This window comes from Saimiri boliviensis, chromosome X, assembly GCF_048565385.1.
Source record: "Saimiri boliviensis isolate mSaiBol1 chromosome X, mSaiBol1.pri, whole genome shotgun sequence".
Taxonomy (NCBI): domain Eukaryota; kingdom Metazoa; phylum Chordata; class Mammalia; order Primates; family Cebidae; genus Saimiri; species Saimiri boliviensis.
In genome coordinates this window covers 123,731,055-123,753,009 of record NC_133470.1, presented here as the reverse complement: position 1 = coordinate 123,753,009, position 21,955 = coordinate 123,731,055, and the positions used below count along the sequence as shown (strand labels likewise).

The 21,955-nt window shown below is 40.7% G+C and overlaps 1 protein-coding gene across 5 annotated transcripts in view; it reads left to right on the top strand.

The window, feature by feature from the left end:
- The first annotated feature begins 2,902 nt into the window (after nucleotides 1-2,902).
- The window catches only part of PAK3 (p21 (RAC1) activated kinase 3), a 289,034-nt gene continuing 269,981 nt past the window's right edge, over nucleotides 2,903-21,955 (top strand). For all 5 annotated transcript variants that reach the window (XM_074391891.1, XM_074391889.1, XM_074391890.1 and 2 more), the window contains exon 1: nucleotides 2,903-3,208. The gene's annotated coding sequence lies outside the window, so the exon portion shown is untranslated. The remainder of the gene's footprint in view (nucleotides 3,209-21,955) is intronic.

Genomic DNA, 21,955 nt, shown 5'->3' with positions numbered 1-21,955 from the left:
AAAGAGGATTGCACCTTCCTTCCTCACTTCTGTATTTGTTTTCATGTAATTCCTATATACCTGAAAAAATGTCTCAAATATCAGTTTCTAAGCAATTGTTCCTAGCTTTCTTCCTGGCCAATGGAGCAGCACAGTGTGGTGGAAAAAGCTCTGTGCTTGTAATTCAAGCCATGGCTCTCTTCTCTGGAGCTATGTGCTCCTGGGAAAGTCACTTATCTTTTCTGAGCCTTTGTAATCACTTGCAAAACAAAGGGGTTGGATTGGAGTAACTGATGCCTCTAAATGTTCTTGATTTCTGTTGTGTCATGAATTATAATTCCCAAAGTCTGGTTTTTGGAGAGTCTCATGCCAAATATGATTTGAGGACACTCAAAGCATTTCGATCACCCACAATGCCTGAACTTCTGTCATTAGTGATCCATTCATTTTGTTGAGTTTAGCATTGTCTCCTCCTGTTAGTCTTTCTTTTCAGAAGAAAAGCATGTAAAGGCACTTCTTTGTGAATGCATTACTCACATTGCTCTTTCCCTGGCTTAGAAAGTAGAGATTTTGATGTCCAGAAGTTAGAAGTGGGAAGGAAAGGGTGCAACACAGAGACTGGAAAGGTATCAGAAACAGATTTCACCTCCTTCACAATTTTTCTGCAGCTTGGCTCTGAGCATTGTTATGACTCAACGTCTCTGTGCTTGGCAAGGCTCAAATAAGACTAGATCCTATTTGGTAGCAGATTGGAACAGGGAGTCCCTGGCTGAGTATCAGATTCAGGTACTTTTGATAGATTCTGAATGGAGTTCTTTATTAGATATTTTGATCAACAGACATTTGTTTAAAAGAACCAAAACACCCCTTTAAGTAAAACATGTACACTGTTGCAGAGCCATCAGCAGGCATATCCTCCCATTCAATCACAGTAACCATGAGTGGCAAGAATCTGGGTCACAATCTATCACCCAATCCTGTGTCATCTCTTCATCATCCTGTTCTGGTCCTGTTCTCTTCTAAGTTCCATGTTGGTGCTCAATATTGTAGAAAATCTCTCATCTTTACTTTATCATGCGTATCTTCTGTCACCAGCATTTTATCCCTCCTATCCTGGAGAAAAACTATCTCTTCCTCTGCCTTCCCTCAGTGTTAGGATACTATTTGTAAAAAACATTTCTGCCTTTAATGGAGAAAGATTCATTAATGAAGTTGTTGTTTTACTTTTGTCTAATAATAACATTTATTGTTTTACTGAGCCTTGCTGTATCTCAAGCACTTATATCACTCCATTTTGTTCTCACACCTCTACCCCCATTTTACAGAGGAAGCCATTGATATTGGGTCATCTTCCAAGGTTTTCCAGCTACGGCTGTCTGTATCCAGAGTCTAGCTTTTGCCCACTGCACTAACCTGCCTCTCTTGTTTGATATCCACATGCTTGGGACTGCCTAGGCTGGTGTGTAGAAGATAGGTTTCCTCACTGGGTGGCAAACAATGATTCATTCTCATGACTTAGAGGAGGCAGATCTAGCTTGTGGGGGAATCGTTTATAAGCCTATCACCCTGGGAAACTCAGACTCTTTTCTTATTGTCCTTTCTGCAACTTCATTTCAAACTTTTCTTGCAGTAGCTGGTATCAGAATCAAAGGAACACTTATGTGTGCTGGTTGGGGTCTGAGGCCTAAAAGTGGCTAATTCTTTTTTGTATACTGATTTATGGATTGCATCTGAATATATCGATTTAACTGAAAATACTTTTAACTCTTAGTTAGTAATTTCAACTTCTTTCACTAAACCATTACTTCCAACATAGGGATAAATAGATTAATCTGAAGTTTCTTTCCAAGATATAATTTTAAAAAGGAGCTTTGGCCTGGGAATCCAAAGGCCTGGATCAGTTCTGGATCTGCCACTTATTAGCATGTAATTGTATACACATCCATTTAATCTTACTGAACTCTAGCTTCTTATCTGTACCATAGGAATAATGATATCTTCCATGCCTAATTTACAGAGATGCTATGGTAGGAAAGTTGTTATTAGAAAGCTCTTTGTAAATCTGAAAGTGCTCAACAAGCATGAACCATTAGGCAAGATGAAGCAAAATGCCATGCTGAAAAGATCAAGAGTAGGAAGGAGATTTTCATCAGGGCTCCAAACACCAATGGTTGAATCATGGGGGAAGTTTATGTCCCTGACAATGGACCTGCACCCTTATAGTGTTAGCTTTTGGGGTGCAGGTCCAAACTGGATCTCCAACTAGATCCGTGATGACCTTCAACCCTCTGATCTCCAATAAACCAGCCTTAGTCCTCATCTAAACTGAGTACCCCACTTCTAGAGGAAAAATGACGAGAGCATTAGGTGACCCCTTGATACCAGTGAAGTCAGGGACCTGAATAATGTTGATTGGGTAAACTGACTAAAAAGTACAGAATTTATTTTATGCCACTTGGTTACAGGGACAGAGATATTGCAATGGAAAGAAATACAGGAGAAAGGGTAGAATGTAAATTCTGTATGAAGTTATAGGCACTCCAACTTGTAAATGTCAATCCCAGTGAGAACAGAAATTGTCTTCTGACTAGTCCAGACAGTGCCCAGCGCAGCGTGAGTGCTTCCTCAATACAATGTGACGGTGATGGTAACCGTCCTTGGTCTCTTTCTTTTCTCCTTGGCTATAGGGTTTCCAGAGATAGGTGTGGATGCAAGCTACCAGTGCCGAGAAAGAAGATTGAAGGAAGGGATACGGGCACCTTCTCCCCGCCCTCGCTTCCCCCAGCCCCCATTCCCCAGACCCGCACAGTCAGGCTTGAGAGACTGGAAGGGTTTCACTTCCGCCTGGCTGCAGGAACCACAAGTTCCCAGTCTAGGTCGTAATTGGAATAATCACAGTCAAAATACACCCAGATGCTCTCACACACCCAGACGCGCGCGCATCCCTGAGCCACGGGGCGCACGTGAGTCCGCACCCCTCGCACCCAGCCCTGCCTCTCGCCAGAGCATCCTCAGCAGCTGCCACCAACGCAGACGCAGCCTCCTTCTCCTCTTCCTCCTCCTACCTCCGCCGCCGCCACCGCCGCTGCGGCTGTGATCTATCCCCTCTCGTCCTCCTTGCTCCCCCAGTTCCTGCTCTTCCTCCCATCCCCTGCTTCTGCCCAGCGGCGAAGGGCAAAACCCTCGGCTGCGGGTCTTCTTCGCTCTGACGAAGAAGAGGCTGGAACAGGTCTGTGCAGGGGGCGGGGGGGAGGCGCTTTGTTGCGGGCTGCTAGAGCTCTTGTGGCTCCAACAGCCTCTGGGAGGGCATGGGGCGGGCGAAAGGGTAGATTATTTCTCAGTTTTCAGTCTTGCTGTATGAATAGATGGAGGGCGAAAGCTGGTTCCCTTTACCAGTTCGCCGTCCTTTTTGGTTCATGGCGAGAGAGCACTGAAGCTGCCCGGACTCCTGCCCCCGCCCACCTCTAAAGCTCTCTTTCTTTGCGTCCCCACTCCTGCATCCACTTCCCCGGGCTGAGCTTTCTCTTGTTCAGGGAGCTCAGGAATGGGGGCGGGGAGAGATGGATGGAGATGATCCAGCAGGGCACCTGGGTGCCTGGGGCTTTGTTATATACAACAAAACCAGTCCTCATCAGCTTCCAGCTCCAGGGTAGGCTGCTGTCCTCCAGCAATGTGGGGTGTGGGTCGGGCCGACTAGGGAAGTGAGAGAATGTGAGAGGGCACTCCCTGTATGCACACAGGAATGCAATGGTGTGTGTCGTGGAGATGGCGTGAATTTTGTGTGGAATTCAGTGAGTGCGAGTCGGAGTGGTGTGCGTGTGTGTTTGCGCGTGTGTGTGTCTGCGCCATGGGGCTGGGCTACTTTTGGCATTACATGTCCTTGGGTCTCATCCCATGCCAAGCCAGACTGCAGCAACACGCAGGTGGATCAGGTCCAACCTGTTCTGCCCACATTAGAAGGATAATGATGGTTTCAAAGTGATGGAAATCCCCCCAGCTGGGACTTTTGCTTATGACTTTCTGGATGCAGAATTTTGAGCCAGGTTGACCAAGCCCTACTGGATATCGTTATTGTTCTCCCAAAGATGCCCAACTTTCTTAGCAGGTTTTCCTCTCTCAGCCAATGAGGATCCAAAGCTCTTACAGTGATCCCTGCAGTGCCTTCTCACACCCATTTTAATTAGTGGATCCTAATATCTTCAGGTCTTGCTTACTACAGTGAAGTTAGTGCTGTGCTAGGATGTAGTTCTATGTTTGAACTAAAGAACAAACTAAATACACCTATGTGTTAGTCACAATTTGATAAAGAGGTGGTTTTTTTTTTCTTTCTTGAATGATAAGGTATGAACTAGTATGGCCATTTTTTTAATCAAAGAAAGAAGAGATCAGTAAAAATGAACAAAATTGCTAAACCTTCTCTTTGACATTTTTATTTGCAGTTTTAATAAAGCACTGTTTTTCAGGGTCCAAAAATAATACAGTTAAAGATACTGATTAATCAAACACTGGACATTTTTTGCATACCTTCTGTGTGTTAGTAATGTTAAGTATTGAAAATATAGAAATGAATAAAACATCATCTCAGCTCACAGGGAGTGCACAGTCTGGTAGGCAAGATAGAGTGTGTAAACAGACAATTAGAGTACGACAAGGGGCAGCAGGGTATTGTGGGAGCACGAGGGAGGTATGCTTGGTTGGGGATGGCGGTTATGATCAAGAAAGGCTTCATGGGCAAGGTGACATTTCAGTTGAGTCTGAAAGACCTAATTCATCAGGTTGCTAAGTGGAAAATGGTATCCTAAGTTGAAAGAATGGCATGTATGCAAGTAGAGAGGTCATAGTTAAGTGAGACTGCAGGGAGTCCTTAGAGATATGACTGCCAAATTCTCAATAAACTTAGAATAGGTCTCTCTGGTTTGGAATGATGATTGGTAGCCCATCCAAAAAAAAAAAAAAAGCCAGTATTGGAGATAAATAAAGATCACAACACATCTCTATCTTAAGAAACATCTGGTTCATTTATTAATATTAGTGTGTTTTGCTTTAAGCAAATTTGATATATGTAAATGTGAGATTGCAAGGCAAATGAACTAAATGGACAATATTCACATTGCAGAATTTGCTGCTTTACAAATGGATTCGTAATCAGATTATGTTAACTAACAGTGCCTCTCTGACCTTTACAGTGATTTTTTATTAACAAAAAAATCCATTAACGGAATTTTTCCAGTAGTCAATGAATGGATAAAGACCAATACACCTGCATTACATTTACTTTTTGTGCAAAAATTTACCAACTTCAATGCAGGAATTTCCTCTCATTCTGTGTATTTTTAATAAATACTAAAAGAAAATATGAAAATGCTAGTAATGAATGTTAAATCCATTGGCTGTGATCTTTTATGATTCAAATTGTATATAAAATAAAAGTTAACCTGAACAGGATCTTGAGGGATTTTTACATTTTAGGTACTTTTAGTAGTGTCACTGGTAATTAATAATGGCCCAAGATTTCTGTGCTGTATGTTAGTTTTAAAATGGATATATAATAATGACTGCTCTAATATTCATGCAATTAATCCAGAAGGGGGGCACATTCTGAGTCTCCTGTTTTATTGTGTTGGTGCTGATTGAATTCATAGGCTGATAAATGGCAATGGGAGTGAGATTAAGAGACTGATTATTTCTAGTGGAAGTGCCTGGTGGGCACAACATTCTGCTAGTTAAGAGTGTGGGTTTTGAAAACATGGTTCAGCGTCGGGAGCACCTCTCCCCTTAAACGAAGACCAAAAATAGCCCTGGGTTTTAATGAAAGGAATTCCCGAAGTGGATGAGCTTGAATCGACTTGTTTCCTAGTCTGGACAATGCCTTGCTGCAGAGGAGTTGATGGCCTAGGGTACTTTGGGCACATAAAGGTCCTTTGTTCACTGGCTGTCACTATCAGAAGGTATCAGGCAATATCTCTAAGATACATTCTCCAAAGCTTGGGCTGGAATGGAATTGATCTGTCAGCTGTGTTGATGCTCAGACCTGTCTAGTTACTAGACCAGTGTTTTTTGATGTAGGTTCCAAAGAAGACTAATTCCATAGAATGTTAGTAGGTCACACCACCCTCACCCAACACACACACGAACACACAGTTTTGTGGTCACGTTAAATTTTGGAAATTCTTATTTAAACATAAACAGGTTTGTTTACTGCAGGGCTTCTAAAAGTCTTTACTAGGCTAATTAATATTGTGACTCTCCCGAAGTATAAAATATGCAGCATTTCTCAGATGGAATTGCCCACAGAGCCTGGTGTTCCAACAAGCATTTGGCTCTACTGGTGTTGAGAGAAACATTCTTTGGGCAAGAGCATTCTCTGCTGAGTTCTGAGTTCAGAAGCTGTAGGCATCTTGCTGAGCAAGCTTGGATGACTCGCTTTACCCCTCCAGGCTTTCCTTCCTTCCCCACTCTGTAAAATGAGGCGGATAATAATCATCACTCTCACTGAATGTGATGGTGTGATGACAACTAAGATAATAACTCTGTAAGTATTTTGAGCTGCTTAGAAGAAAGGCTCTATGTAAACTCAAGGTTATTATTATGAAAGAGAAGTGAAGAATTAAGGCAATTATCCTGATAATTCAGGCCCAAATTCTGTCTTTCTGCTGACTTATTGGGCAGACTGCCCCATTTCTCTGCTCTGCTTGGACTGCAGAGACCTATCCTCATTCAACCTTGGCTGACTCAGTTCTCTGGGTTTATTTCCTTTGACATTCTGAAAATTTCAGCATGGCCTTTAATTTTCTGGTCCAGAGGTATCATCAGTACAGCCTTTAGAAAAAGTCCATCAGTCTGAACATATACTGCTAACTAGAGAACCCTGGAGTTAGGAATTAAGTTTAGTTGGAAAGTTGCTTTTATCCTTCAGAATAATGGTCTTTCAGAAGTAGTTGTAAAGGGCCATGTTGGAAGCTAGCTGGTGCAGGGTTTCTCTCCAGTGGCCCCAACACCCAATCTTGGCTGGAGTCCTGTTTGCAGGAGATGCTTCTTGAACAACAGTTTTAAGAGGGTCCATTTTGTCAATGGGAAGTTGAGGCTGTCTTTAAGGCAATTTAAAGGTAAAGGAAATAGAATTCATGTGACTATTGACCCTTCTTGGATCCCTTGACTGTTATTTAACCTTTTTTTATTCTTTACCAACTGCCTTGAAAGGAGAATGGAGCTCTTGAGACTTAATGGTTGATAATCATTGCGAACTGGGTTTGGGGTAGAGACCGATGTCAAGGCATTGGCGTTACTGGTTCTAGAGTGCTCTGTACTCAAATTAGCTCTTCTCTGCATGAAAGCAGCAAGCTTCAGTCATAATTGGAAGAATTTCTGTTAGCCACAAGAGAGAACTGTGTGACTTTAAGACTGTGTGATGCTGTAAAGCCAGAGTGAAGTTATTCTTTGTTCTGGAGAGTGTAGTGGAGATGCTTGTTCAGTAGGGGACATTCATAAAATGGTAGAGCTACACATGCCTATGGAAGTTCCTCTGTTGTAAACCTTCTGTTTGGATGTGGAAAATGAGGTTGGAAGAAGTGAAATGAGTTGCCCAAGGTCACACAGCTACCACATGACAGAACAGAAGTTATTCTAAGAGCTGAAACTCAGATCTTCTGCCTCCTAGTGTTTTTCTATTTGACTTAGCTGTGTAGTTCAGTGGAGTGAGGGTTGGCTCATTTGGTGGGACTTGGAGGTCATGTCCAGTTCTGAGCAGTGTGGGCTCTCACATGGCAGTTTTAGTGGAGGGATAGGTTTCTGGTGAAGCCCTAAAAGACCATGCTTCTCTGTTTCCCTCTTCATTCCTCTTGAGTGTATAGTTGTCTGATTCACCAAGCCAAACATCCGGTTGTTAACCTGAAGACTGGCTGGTCTGCCCTAGATTCATAGTGGATGATTTGATCATCCTAATCCTTTTTACGTTGGTGATTGATTAATAATCATTTTTTGGTGCCAAGGATCCCCTTGAAAGTCATGAAAGCTACTGATGCACTCCCCAGAGAAGGCCTCTCATCCACAGACAAGTGCATGTAATTTCAGGGTCTTGTAGGTCCAGAGCTCCTGCTCTGTTTGCTATTGGTATTGGTACACAGCCTAGGGTCACTGGTAGAAGCTCCTTACATGTGAAAGATTCCCAGAGGTGGAATTGTCAATCTTAACTAGGAGGGAAATGGGCATGCTGGAATGAGCTTTGTGCCAAATAGGGAAAAGGGAATAAAGTAGAATTTCTTATGGATAAAAGAATGGAATTGAATTCTGAATTTCAGATAAAAATAGAAAAGGACTTGAAATGAGCTAGCCATGCCCCCTTCCTTCAACCTTATGAAAGAACGTGGGGAAGCTAGATAGGAAGACTGGTGGGAAATTTGGGAGGACTGGGGAGGGGTCAGTCCAGAAAGGGTGGCAATCATGCCATATTTAAATGAAATGAAAACTCTTCCCAAAGAATGAGACAACTCTTTCACTTCTCTCTAGCTTTCTTACTCTAATGAAACCTCTAAACACCAAAAACGGAGGGCTTTGGGTATTAGAAGTTGTCTTAGATTCTGGAACACTGTGTCCTTGAAAAGGACACATTTAAAGGCTGGGAGCTGGGGCTGGACATTGTGGGGGAGTGCCACAGCATGCCTTTCTTCTTGTTTACAAAAGCATTTTTATTATCAAAAGAACACATCTCATTCTTGCTTACAAAAATAGAGATATGATGTAGAATGTTCCTTGACTCTCCAACGCTGATCCCCCACCATGTTCACAGGTTGATATGTATCACGTTGTGCATGTTTTTATGAATATTCATATATATATATATGTGTACATAAAATAATCAAAGATGTGACCATGTGCTGTTCTACAGAATGCTTTTTACTGAACTATATGTCTGAAGATGTTTTTGCCAGTATATATCTAGTTATTTCATTCTTTTTTAAAATTATTATTTTACTTTACATTCTGGGATACATGTACAGAACGTGCAGGTTTGTTACATAGGTAAACATGTGCCATGGTGGCTTGCTGCACCTATGAACCTGTTATCTAGGTTTTAAACCCTGCATGCATTAGGTATTTGTCTTAATGCTCTCCTTCCCCTTGCTCCCCACCCGAGACAGGTCCCAGTGTGTGATGTTCCCCTCCCTCTGTATTTTTTTCTTATAAATAACTGTATAATATTCTACTATATGATTGTAATATAATCTCTTTAATCCAACCTTTGTTGATGAATTTTTACATTATTTCTGATTATGTTTACATTATTAAATATTGGCGCAATGTACCTTTTTGTACATACATCTCTGCATACCACTGTGAGCAATTTTGTCATATAAATTCAAAGTAGTGAAGTTGCTGGTTCAGAGTTTGGTTTGCACATCTTTGATTTTAATAGAGCCTGCCAAACTGCTTCCCAGAAAGGCTATCACAATTTACCTTCCCATCAATAATGGCCATTTATCGACAGTCTTCCTCACCAATTTCAGATATTATTGATCTTTTTAATCTTAGACAATGTGAAGACTAGAAAAAAATCTTTTCTCTTTGCATTTCTTTGAGTATTAGTGAGGTTGAACATATTTTCACGTGTTTTTTGGCCATTTGTATTTCTTCTGTGTTGCCATTTCATATCCTTTGTCTGTTTTTTCTTTTTTTTTTTTTGAGTTGTTCTTTCTGCTTCTGATAACGAGGATCTCTAAATATTTTGGATAGTAATTATTTAACTGTTCTCTATATTGCAAATATATTCAGCAGTTTATCATTTTTCTTTTACGTTTGATTTGGATGTCTTTTACTGTACAGAAATGTTTATGATTTTTTAAAATCACAATTTTCAATGTATTCCTTTATAAGCAAACAATGCTACAATTGGATATCCTTGCACTATGTTATATACTGTTGGTTCATTATTTCCTTAAGATAAATTCCTACAATTAGATTTGTTCAATTAATATTTTTCTGGATATTGCCAAATTGCTTTCTAAAACGTTTCTGGCAAGTTAGTTACACTCCAACTACAGTGTATACAAGTACATTTTTCCCTCCTTCTGATGTCTTCTGGTAATTCAGGTTTTGGTTCTTAAATCAAATCCTGGGCTGAGATTTATATTTGACAACAGGATAGGCTCGGAGCAGAAATACCTCACTGCACATAGAGCACCTGTAATACCTGTTTCACCTTCAATTATTTAAGCAAACATGCTCTTTAATTAATTTCCAACTAGAACTGTGTCGAAAGCATTTTCCAACATCAAATCCCTCTAAATTCACTGTGAAACAAATGACCACTTAGGGTCATCTCTGCTGGCAGCATCCACAACAGCAGGCAATGATGATCTAACTTTAGAGCTATATCTCATCTTAAGATACTTGGAAAAAAAGCTACTGCTGCATCTTCACTGATCTCTGAGGTCAGCCAGAGTGGTTCCAGAACTTTCTGAAGGCCGAGTGGTGAGTAGGAATCAGTTTCTATCTAACTTGGCTGCCTGCAAAGAGGACGAGTTTGACGTCCTCCCGTGAGAAGTTATTCGAACAGAAATAAACAGTGATGTCACCCTCTGCAAAGGGAATAGTGGCAGACAGGTACAGGTATAGCTTTTCCTCTCATTCTGCCTGGGCTTGCTTCATCTTCTTGTGCCTGTTTTCTGCCAGTATCCAACTATGGTCAAGGGCATTTTGATGTGTGCTTTAGGCCAAGGGTAGGGTCTGTGGATTCGAAGATGAAAATCTGAGTGGTAGTTTACGCAGCTTACAAATGTTTTCTTGTCTGAAGAGCACAGCAGTAACCTAAAATCCTTTGGAGGTGGCAGGGCGATTAGGGAACAGGAAAAAGTGGTCATAGTTGTTGCTTACCCATTTTACAGATAGAGAACACATCTGGGAGGGAGAAATGCTCCAAGTGTTGGACACTGCTGGAAAGGGATCCTGACATACCTCCTAATACTTGCTAGCTAAAGATTTGGCAACTTCTCTCCTCTAGGGATGTATGTAGGTGCCTTTGAAGTAAAGCTTCCTAATTTAATAGATTTAATAATGCCCTTTTCCTTACCAGTATTTACTTTACCTAGTGTGGTACTGACACAGCTCACCCCAGAGATGCTTTTGAGCTGTCAGAAGATGGGTAGGTTATTGTCCCCAAAGGAAGAATTTAGATTACTTGAACAACTGACAGTTACGAGTTGTCGCTTTCCACTTACCTCAAAATCTTGGTATTTGGCAAATGGCTTTAGATTGTATCTAATATTTGTCTATTTTTCTCCCTTTTAAGGATTTGGACTACAGTAAGCATAGTTCACAGAGGAACTGATGGCCAGATAATATAATTATTAAATTTTGCTGCCTTGAAAAAAGTGGTTTTAGTTGTTATGCTGGTGAATATCCTGTTTTAAAGTTAGGGTTTCTCTTTTAAATTACCAAATAATTTAAAACTGAAACATCATAGCCACAAATACAGTTTCTATGCATAAGTCATACGATACATTTATACTCTTTGACAGTTATAAGAGGAAAGGTCTTCTTTCTTTTTAAAACTATGCTTGGTGCTTCCAGTAGAATTGGGGATTCTCAAGTTTTTCTTTTCTAATGAATTATTCTGAAAAGGTAACTTTTTTTTTTTAAACCTCTGATTAGAACTGGGAGGGGTTGTCTGTGTCTGTACTTAATCCAAAAATAAAAACTTCATTAACAAAGAAGCAAAGAAAGTTGGTAAATGGAGCTTACAGTAAATTGGGAGGCAGAAGTCCAGGGTTCAAGTTCTGGTTTTGTTATTAATTAGCCGTGTGACCCTGAACTAGTGCTTAAATGTCTCTGAGACTCAGGTTTCTGACATATAAAATGAGGGCATCGTTAGGAATCGATGATCCCTATTGTAATTCCTTCAACTTAAACAAGATATTCTCATCTCCAAAGTCAAAGCTTGCTTTGTGACAGAATCACTTGGGGGCACTTTTGAAACATATTTTGAAGGCCCCACCTCAACCAGTTGAATCTCAAACTCCAAGAATAGACTCAGGAAATCTATTTGTTAACTAGCTTTTTAGGTGATTTGGGGAGACTGGAACACCCTCCAGAGGCAACTTTCAGGAAGCAAGATCTCCTGGTGTTTTCTGGCTTGAGGGAATGAAATCATTTTCCAAAGTGGGGAAGTCCAGGTCACCTAGGAGCTCTCGCTTAGAAATCTATGATATGAAACTGCACTTGGGGAGGCTAGCTTTTGGCCTAGCTCCCTGGGGCTGGTTTTTGCAGAGGTGAATGAAGAGCACAGTGTTCTGTGTCAGAAGAGCGAGTTTGGAGGAACAAACTGACCAGTCATTCAGTAATGAGTCTATTTCAGGTCTTTGGCACAATACCTTGAGGAGACGCATTACTGAGAGAGGACACAGTGATTTCCATAACTGTTAGATTGTTTTGGCCCAGGCTTTCCTTTGAATCTCATTTCAAACTTTTATTCCCTCTTGGACTTTTTCAACTTTTGTTCCTCTTCCCTTCATTAAGCTCACAGTGTTGCAGTGAGTTTCTCCCATTTCCCCTTGATCTCACTGATCCTCTTTCCTTCAGCCATAGGCACTCTCTTGATACCATCCCACCTTCTAAATGCCAAAAGGAAAGGAGTCAGCACTAATGTACACCCATTTGTCCCACTATTTCCTCCTGCTCCAACTTTCAGCTCTTCACTTCATTATGGGAGTAGTTGGAGCTAGGGAAATGCTTCTCTAAAGCAAACTTTCAGAGACAGCAAGTGTTTCTTTTTATATATAGCTTCCATTTATTAAATGCTCAGGGATTGCACTGCTCTTTGCATGTGTTGTCTCATTTAATTTTCTCCACAACTCTATTAGGTTAATACTGTTAGCATTCCATTTTACAGAGGAGGGAACTAAGGCTCAGAGCAGCTAAGTGGCTAAGTGATTTGCACAAGTTCACTTAGATGGTAAGCAGCAAAGTGAGTCTGTCTGTGTATGGTCTAGGGGTCTGAATGGTTAAACAGAGTATTCTACTATTAAGGGCTCCCCATGGAAATAAGACTCTGTTACACCAAAGGGAATGTATGAGGCAACAGATCTTCTTGGGTGTGACAAGTATGAGCCTTGAAGTAACAATAAACACCTGGAAGAAAAGGGGAGGTTCATTTTAATGGCAACACAATGTTGCCGGAGTTATTATGTATCATTGTAGGGGTGGGGCTCGGAGATTAGTTTTGATTCTTATGAATTGACAACTGATTAAATCTCTAAATACTGTCATTGAGAGAGAAATTCCTGAAATCCTCATGACTATTGTTAGCTTCAGAAATCATGGGAATGTGGAACATACTTTTTGTTTTCCTCCTCCTACTCCCATCAGGAGAGTAATGCCAAGGGTAGAGAGGACCTCTGGGAAGTAGGGAGTGGCTTCCTGGATGTTTTCAGCTAACGGGGGCCTTGGTGGGGGAAGATAACTAGGGGGAAGGCCCAGAAAAACATGAACAACAGTGTTGTTGGCTTAGATTATTGGGTTTCCAGCTCACTCGAGTTCTTCCTGTCTGATTCTCATGATCAAACTTGTAGCATGCAGCAAAGGGTATTTGGCATCCACCAATACAGACTCATTGAACTAGGATTGATACGATTCCAACTCATGAACATAACCAAAGCATACACTGCAATTTCCAGACTATACACATGGGACCAAGTCCATCCTTAAACCCTAACCTAATGCCCTTTTTGAAGTAGCCCAACTTTTTAAGTTGACTATAGTATAGGGCATTGAGCAATTTAACATCACTGCACAAAAACAGACCATTTGTTTTCTTTTCCATGGCTCTTTCCTAGAAAGATCTCCTATTGGCTATAATTTCTCTAAAAATTCCCTTCCAATTGGAGCCCTCGAGGGAGGACTTGCACTGATTTTCTGCAGTATCCGTCCTCTCTACTGCCATTTTCAGTCATGATAGTCAATAGGCATCAAGAAACTAAGGACCAGCCGGGCATGGGGGTGCACACCTGTAGTGCACCTTAGCTAATAGGGAGGCTAAGGTGGGAGGATCACTTGAGCCCGGGAGTTTGAGGCTTCAGTGAGCTATGATTGTGCCACTACCCTCCAGCCTGGGCAACAGAGTGACACTCTTGTCTCTTGATTAAAAAGAAAAGAAACGGAGAAACCAAGAAACTACAGTCTTGCAAGTCCTCAATTGTCTGTTCCATGTCTAGTGCCAGATAAGTTACTCTGCCTCTTTAGGCCTCAGTTCTTCCATCTGCAATGATTCTAATTCTCCTTTCTCTGTGGAAAACTTGGAGCAATCAGTTCACTGAAAACAGACTACTTTGAAAGAAAAGAGGTCCAAGATATATGACTGTGAATGTCTTCATGTTTTCCCTGGCAAAAGAGCTGTTTTGGAGCAAAAGAGAGGGTAGGGTAAGGGTTCAAAGATCACTTGCTTAAGTTTAATCTCTGTTCTGCTTTCTGCTAGCTGTGTGGTCTTGGAAAGTTTCTTAACCACCTAACTGCCTTGGCTCTGTAAAAGAAAAAGGAGTATTAGTACTTACCTCACAGAGTTGTGGTGAGGAATCAAAGAGATAATCTGTGTCTGTCCAATAGATAGTGTTTATTTGTCAACTATTAGTGTTCTGAATGCATGAAGACGTTTGAATCCTGCCTCAGGTACTTTGGACAGTCATTTAGCCTCTCTAAACCTCTGTTTCTTCACTTGTGTAATGGGGATAATAATAGTAGCTACGTTTTAGGATTTCTTGAGGAATAAATAATTCCTGCAAAGTTATCAGTACACCACCTGGTACACAGAAGTGCTCAATAAACTATTGCTATTATCAGTCAGTTGCCATCCTCAGAGACCTTGTGAGTCCTTTGGTCCCTTCTTTTCTATTTCCTTCAGCCATAGGCACCTATGGGCCTAGCTCCCACCCCAGGAAATATTTCTGGTGCCTGTGATGTACTATTATCACCATTTTCCCTTGTTTGGGGTAAGTAGATGAAATGGCCATTTTGCATGGGGAGGCCCCAAGGCTGAAGGGGCTTCTTGCAAAACACTGCACAGGGCCTGCTTATGGAAAGCAGCTGATTCCTTGAGCTTGAAAATGGTTCACACAATGACAAAAATGGGAACAAAGCAGACCCTGCTTTATGACTCCCACGGGAACCTGTCCCCATGCAGCACAAAGTTCTGTTTTGCCCTCCCCACATCTCCCCTGTCAGCTCCACCAGCCATACATTCCTCCAAGACAAATGGTCAGAGAGCCCTTCGTCTCCTCCGCAAATAATATGTTGAGTAAGGCAACCAGATGCTGCCATAGTGACAATTCCTACCGGATCAATAGGGCTGGGAATTGAGCTCTGGTGACAGGGCCTGCTTTGTGGAGGGCCACCTCTCACGATATCACGTAGCTCAGCCTGGTGATGAAGCAATCTGCTCTACCCACCAATGGCTGCATACTGATCACTGGGCCTTTCTCTATACATTAATCCAAATCTCCGGGCCCCCAAAGTGACCATTTCCGGGAAATTACAACGTCATTGGATTCCCCAATGTCTCTGCCTTAGTTCATGCCTTCATGGTTTCTGACCTGAACTATATCATATCATTGTTCCTGCTACTTTTACTTCTATGAATAATGATAATTATAGCTAACACTTACTGTGTGCTTATTATGTCCTAGGTGCTATGCTAAGCATTTACATGTATTATCTCATTTAATTGTCACAAAAACCCTGTGAGGCAGGCACTATTATGCCTGCTTTCCAGAGGGGGAATTATAATAGCAGTTAATATATATTGAGTGCTTACCATGTGCTAGGTACTATGCTAACTGACTCATATATTTTTTCTCATGTAATCTTCATAACCTTGTGAAGATTATCCAGCCCTTTACAACCAGAGGGCTAGAAATATCTCTATTACTAATAATAGACATCTATTATTAGTAAAGATATTTCTAATAATATTTTTATGTCTAATATTAATTAGATATCTAATATTACTAATAGAAATATTAATTATTACTAATAGAGATATTGCTAATAATAATTGGCAATAATAGAGACATTTCTAGCCCTCTGGTTGTAAAGGGCTGGATGAGAACCCTGATACTTATGGAATATTCAGAAAGGTTGCATGACCCAAGAGGACTTTGCATGTACTTTTACAAGTCCTTCATCACCAGTTCTTTCCACTTTCTCACTGTGTGCTTGGGTACAGTAGACATTGCTCATTCGGAATCTTGCAGGGACCCTGGACATGGCTGGTGATAGGAGAAGGCGTGGTGCATGTTTCTTACCCTGGGTTGTTTTGGGGATATCTGGGATCAGGCTACAGTAGAGACTTGATGGAAGTTACCAAATAAAGGTCATGTTTCTTAGCCTGGAGTTTTAGGCTTTCAACTCTATCACTATTAATGACTATAGAATACATTGTTTATAGTATTTGCTAAACAACGACCCCATACTCCAGCCACACTGAGCTATTCCCATTCCCAGAACACATCTTTCACACAAATTTGCATGCCTTTATTGCAGTGTTTTCCCACTTGGTCTTCTCTAAAAATCCTTCTCAGACCATGCCACTTCTTTCTTTTCTTTCTTTCTTCATTCATCCTTTCATCCCTATGACACATGTTGATTCCTTACTATACACTAGGTACTGTGCTAGACATTTGGAATATTATTTGAGTAAAACAAACATAATCCCTACCCTCGTGAAGCTTATGGGCTAATGGAGGAGACAAACATTAAACAAATAAACTGAGACATATATAATTATAAATTATAGTATGTGCTGCGAAGGAAAAGTACAGTATATGACAGACAATAGCAGGGAAGACTTCTTTGAGATGGTGGGGGAGCATGAAGAAAGGCCTTTCTGGGGGAAATGACATCTATCCTGGGGCCTGAAAGATGAATTCAACTATTAACAAAGAGTATTTCACGCAGAGAGAGCAAATCATGCAGACACCCTGAGGTGGGCGCTTTCCACATTCAAGTGACTAAAAGAGAGTGAGCTGGGAGAAAGTGATGCTCCATGAGGTTGGACATCATGCAGAGCCTTGCAGGCCATGGTAATGAGTTCCCTTTTTAGGCCAAGAGCAGAGGGAAGCCACTGAAGTGTTTAAGGGTATAATTAGGGTAATGTAATTCATAGTTTTACAATATCCCTCTGGCCACTGTATAAAACGGCACTTAAGAGTGGCAAGAATAGAAAGAGGGGCAAGCCAGGAGGCCATCACAGTAGTCCAGGAAGAGAGATGGTGGTGGCCTGGACTAGAGGCGACAGTGGCCATGAAGAGAAGAGCAAACACAGTGTATGTTTCAAAAGGGCTCGCTACTAGGCTGGCTATGGGGACAAAGAGGAGAGAGGAGTTGAGGAAGACTTCCATGTTTTTGGCTTGAATCATGTGATAGATGGTGTCCATTTATGGACACGGGGAAGTATCCTGAAGCAGATTGAGTTGAGCTCTCATCCTGTGCCATATTCAGTCTAAAATGCTCATTCAGCATATAAACGATGTTACCTTGTTTTGATGATAGTTAACGTGAGTGCATTTGTTTTCTCCCTAGGTAGGTTTTAAGATCCTTGAGGACAGTGGCTTTGTCTTACTCATCTCTGTATCCCCCAAGGCACACAAGATCTGATGTATTAAATGCTGACTGATTGATTAACTCAAGAAAGAGGTTCATTTCTCTTTCAACTTTACTTTTCTTGTCAAGCCATGGGACATGACTCTGGATTACACTTTTAAAAAAAATAAATGTCAGACACTCGATGGCACATATTCCTTGATATTGACTCTGAACTTCATTCAATTATTAATCACCTTTTGAATAACTCCTGCCATGTGAGCATGATACATAAGGCATACCTAAATTTGCTCTGCATAGCATCCTTCAGCAGTGCAGTACAGGCTATGGAGTCACAGAAGAATGGTTTCATGGGAGTGTGTAGGCTAGCTCAGGATTGGCAGAGCAGAAGACTAGAAGTAGCCTAAAAGCCTGAGTTGTTCGGGCTGTTCGCTTTAACTCAGGGACAACTTCACTTCAATAATTTCCTCCCAAAAGGATCTACTCAGTGTTTTGAGACATCTTAATTCCCCATAATGCCTCTCCATTTGTGCCATCCACTGCAACTACCCCAACTGTAAGTTCCTTTCCTCTCCTGGGTATTTTCATCCTCATACATGTTTGTGCTTTCTCTTTACAACCTATCCTCTCTCTCAGGTTTTCAGTCTGTATCCTTTGAGATCTATGTTGCATATCAACAAACTCCCTTGGTCCTTCACCCTTATTTAGTATAAACTACCTCAGCACATCACAGTGCTGACTACATGTTAGCGTCACCTGGGGAGCTTTTTAATACGTACTGAAACCTGGACCCCATCACTAGAGATTCTGATTCATTTGGCCTGAAGAGGGACCTGGGTTTCCATAATTTTTAGAGCTACTCCAGATGATGCTAATGTGCCATCAGGTATTCACACCACTGATACCTGCTTGCCTTAACTGATACATCAGTTCTCTTGAAGGTAATCAAGTGTAAGCCACTCATTCTCCTGGGTTGCACATTCTACAGAGCTGAGGGGCAATAGCCACACTCTCCTATTTCCCCAGAACTATTTTTAGGTCTTTCATGTTCATCCTGAAAAAGAAAGAAAAAAGCCAACAGATAACAAAATTAAATGCAACTAAATTCATTGTTTCTCTTAAAAAAATAAATTGGTTTAAAAATAAAATTAAATAAAATGACATCAATGCTCCCTGGAACTGTCATGGCATCTATACTGCCAACTCTTTCTTTTGTCAATTCTTGTCTTCCTCATGCACCCATAGTTTTTCTAAATGTTTAATATTTGGTTTATCAGTTTCCTTTCCAATCTTAGTCCTTCTTTTCTCCTGGAGGACTTTAGTGCCCTTGTTGACAATTGATCCAACATTCTGAATTTATGATTCCTTTATTACTTTGACAAATATTTATGGAATGCCTATGTACCAGGCACTGTTGTGAATAAGTGCTAGGTATGGAGCCGTGAACAAATGGACAAAATTCTTGCCTCAAGAGGCTTACTATCAGGAAGGTGGCAGTGAGGGAGACAATCAGCTAATCTGTAGGCAAATAAATGGTAATCAGCATTTTGGAAAAATTTAAGCAGAGGATGATGAGGGAATGCTGGGAGAGAGGGATCACTTTTAAATATAAAATAATAAATTTCAATAAGGATAGCCTTCACTGAGCTGCCCTTGCAAATATCTTGAGGGAAAGCATTATAAACATAGAGAACAGCAAGTACTAATGTCCTGAGACAGGAGTGTACCTGGCTGTGAGGAGGCAAGTCTAGCTTATGCTGAGTTAGAAGGTGAGGTCCAGGAGGTAACGTGGAGACAGGTTGTACCAGGCCTTACAGGAAATTTCAAGGCCACCGGCTCTTACTTTGAATGAGATGATAAGCCACTGAAGGGGAGTGTTCTGGGTAGGGAATGGCATAGGGTCTGACATTTATTTGAAGTTTCCTTGATATCACTTATCTCCACTCACTTTCATCCCTGTTCCACTTTGACAACCTGTACCCATTGCAAGATCCTGGATTTTGTCCCCAAACTGTTCTACCGCTGAAATCTTATACTCTAGTATTTTAATTGAGAGAGCTTATATATCCAGCTCCTTCATTCTAATTATACTTTCTCTTTCATTTCATCTAAATCTCTCATCTTTTGATTCTACAGAGGACTTCTAGGATGTTAGCCCTCCCGGCTTCCCTCTCCCTCCTAAATTCCATAGTGCATCTTTTCCAGCCATTCTCATGTGTAATTTTTTTTTTCCTGGATAACTCTATATTATAGTGGTTTAGCTAAACACAAACCATAGATCATTCTAGTGGACCTTGATTCTATCTGCACATGAGAATAACCTGCGATGCTTAGAAACATACTGATACCAAAAAAAAAATCCAAAAAGAGGGAATCCTTCTGAAATCATTTTATGAGACCAACATCATCCTGATACCAAAACCCAGCAGAGACTCATCAAGAAAAGAAAACCTCAGGCCAATATCCATGATGAATGTAGATGCAAAAATCTTCATAAAATACTGGCAAACCGATTGCAACAGCACGTTAAAAACCTTATCTATCACAATCAAGTAGGCTTCATCCCAGGGATGCAAGGCTGGTTCAACACATGCAAGTCTCTAAACTTAATCCACCATATAAACAGAAACAAAGACAAAAACCACATGATTTTCTCAATAGATGCAGAGAAGGCCTTCGACAAAATTCAGCAGCGCTTTATGCTAAAAACTCTTAAGAAACTAGGTATCAGTGGAACATATCTCAAAATAATAAAAGCTATTTACAACAAACCCACAGCCAATATCTTACCACTCCTATTCAATATAGTATTGGAAGTTCTAGCCAGAGCAATTAGGAAAGAAATAAAAATAAAGTGTATTCAATTAGGAAAGGAGGAAGTCAAATTATCTCTATTTGCATACTACATGATTGTATATTTAGAAGACCCCATCATCTCAGCCCCAAATCTCCTGAAACTGATAAGCAAATTCAACAAAGTCTCAGGATACAAAATCAATGTGCAGAAATCACACTCATTTCTATACACCAATAACAGACTAACAGAGCCAAATCAAGAGCAAACTCCCATTCACAATTGCTACAAAGAGAATAAAATACCTAGGAATACAACTAACAAAGGATGTAAAGGACCTCTGCAAGGAGAACTGCTAACCACTGCTCAAGGAAATAAGAGAGGACACAAACAGATTGAAAAATATTCCATGCTCATGGTTAGGAAGAATCAATATTGTGAAAATGGCCATATTGCCCAAAGTAATTTATAGATTCAATGCTAACATCAAACTACCAATGACCCTCTTCACAGAACTGGAAAAAACCACCTTAAATTTCATATGGAACCAAAAGACAGCCCACATAGCCAAGACAATCCTAAGCAAAAAGAACAAAGCAGGAGACATCACGCCACCTGACTTGAAACAATACTACAAGGCTACAGTAATCAAAACAGCATGGTACTGGTATCAAAACAGAGATATAGACCAAGGAAACAGAACAGAGGCCTCAGAGGCAACACCATACATCTACAACCATCTTATCTTTGACAAACCTGACAAAAACAAGCAATGGGGAAAGGATTCCCTGTTTAATAAATGATGTTGGATAAACTGGCTAGACATGTGCAAAAAGCAGAAATTGGACCCCTTCCTGACACCTTACACTAAAATTAACTCCAGATGGATTAAAGACTTAAACATAAAACCTAACACTATAAAAACCATAGAAGAAAACCTAGGCAAAACCATTCAGGACATGGGCATAGGCAAGGACTTCATGACTAAAACACCAAAAGCATTGGCAACAAAAGTCAGAATAGACAAAGGGGATCTAATTAAACTCCAGAGCTTCTGTATAGCAAAAGGAATAATCATTAGAGTGAACCAGCAACCAAAAAAATGGGAAAAAAATTTTGCAATCTACCCATCTGACAAAGGGCTTATATTCAGAATCTACAAAGAACTAAAACAGATTTACAAGAAAAAACAAACAAACCCATTCGAAAGTGGGTGAAGGATATGAACAGACATTTTTCAAAAGAAGGCATATATGAGGCCAACAAACATATGAAAAAATGCTCATCATCACTGGTCATTAGGGAAATGCAAATCAAAACCACATTGAGGTACTATCTCATGCCAGTTAGAATGGTGATCATTAAAATATCTGGAGACAACAGATGCTGGAGAGGCTGTGGATAAATAGAAACACTTTTACACTGTTGGTGGGAGTGTAAATTAGTTCAATCATTGTGGAAGACAGTGTGGCAATTCTTCAAGGACCTAGAAATAAAAATTCTGTTTGACCCAACAGTTCCATTACTTGGTATATATCCAAAGGATTATATATTGTTCTATTATAAAGATGCATGCACACGTATGTTCATTGCAGCACT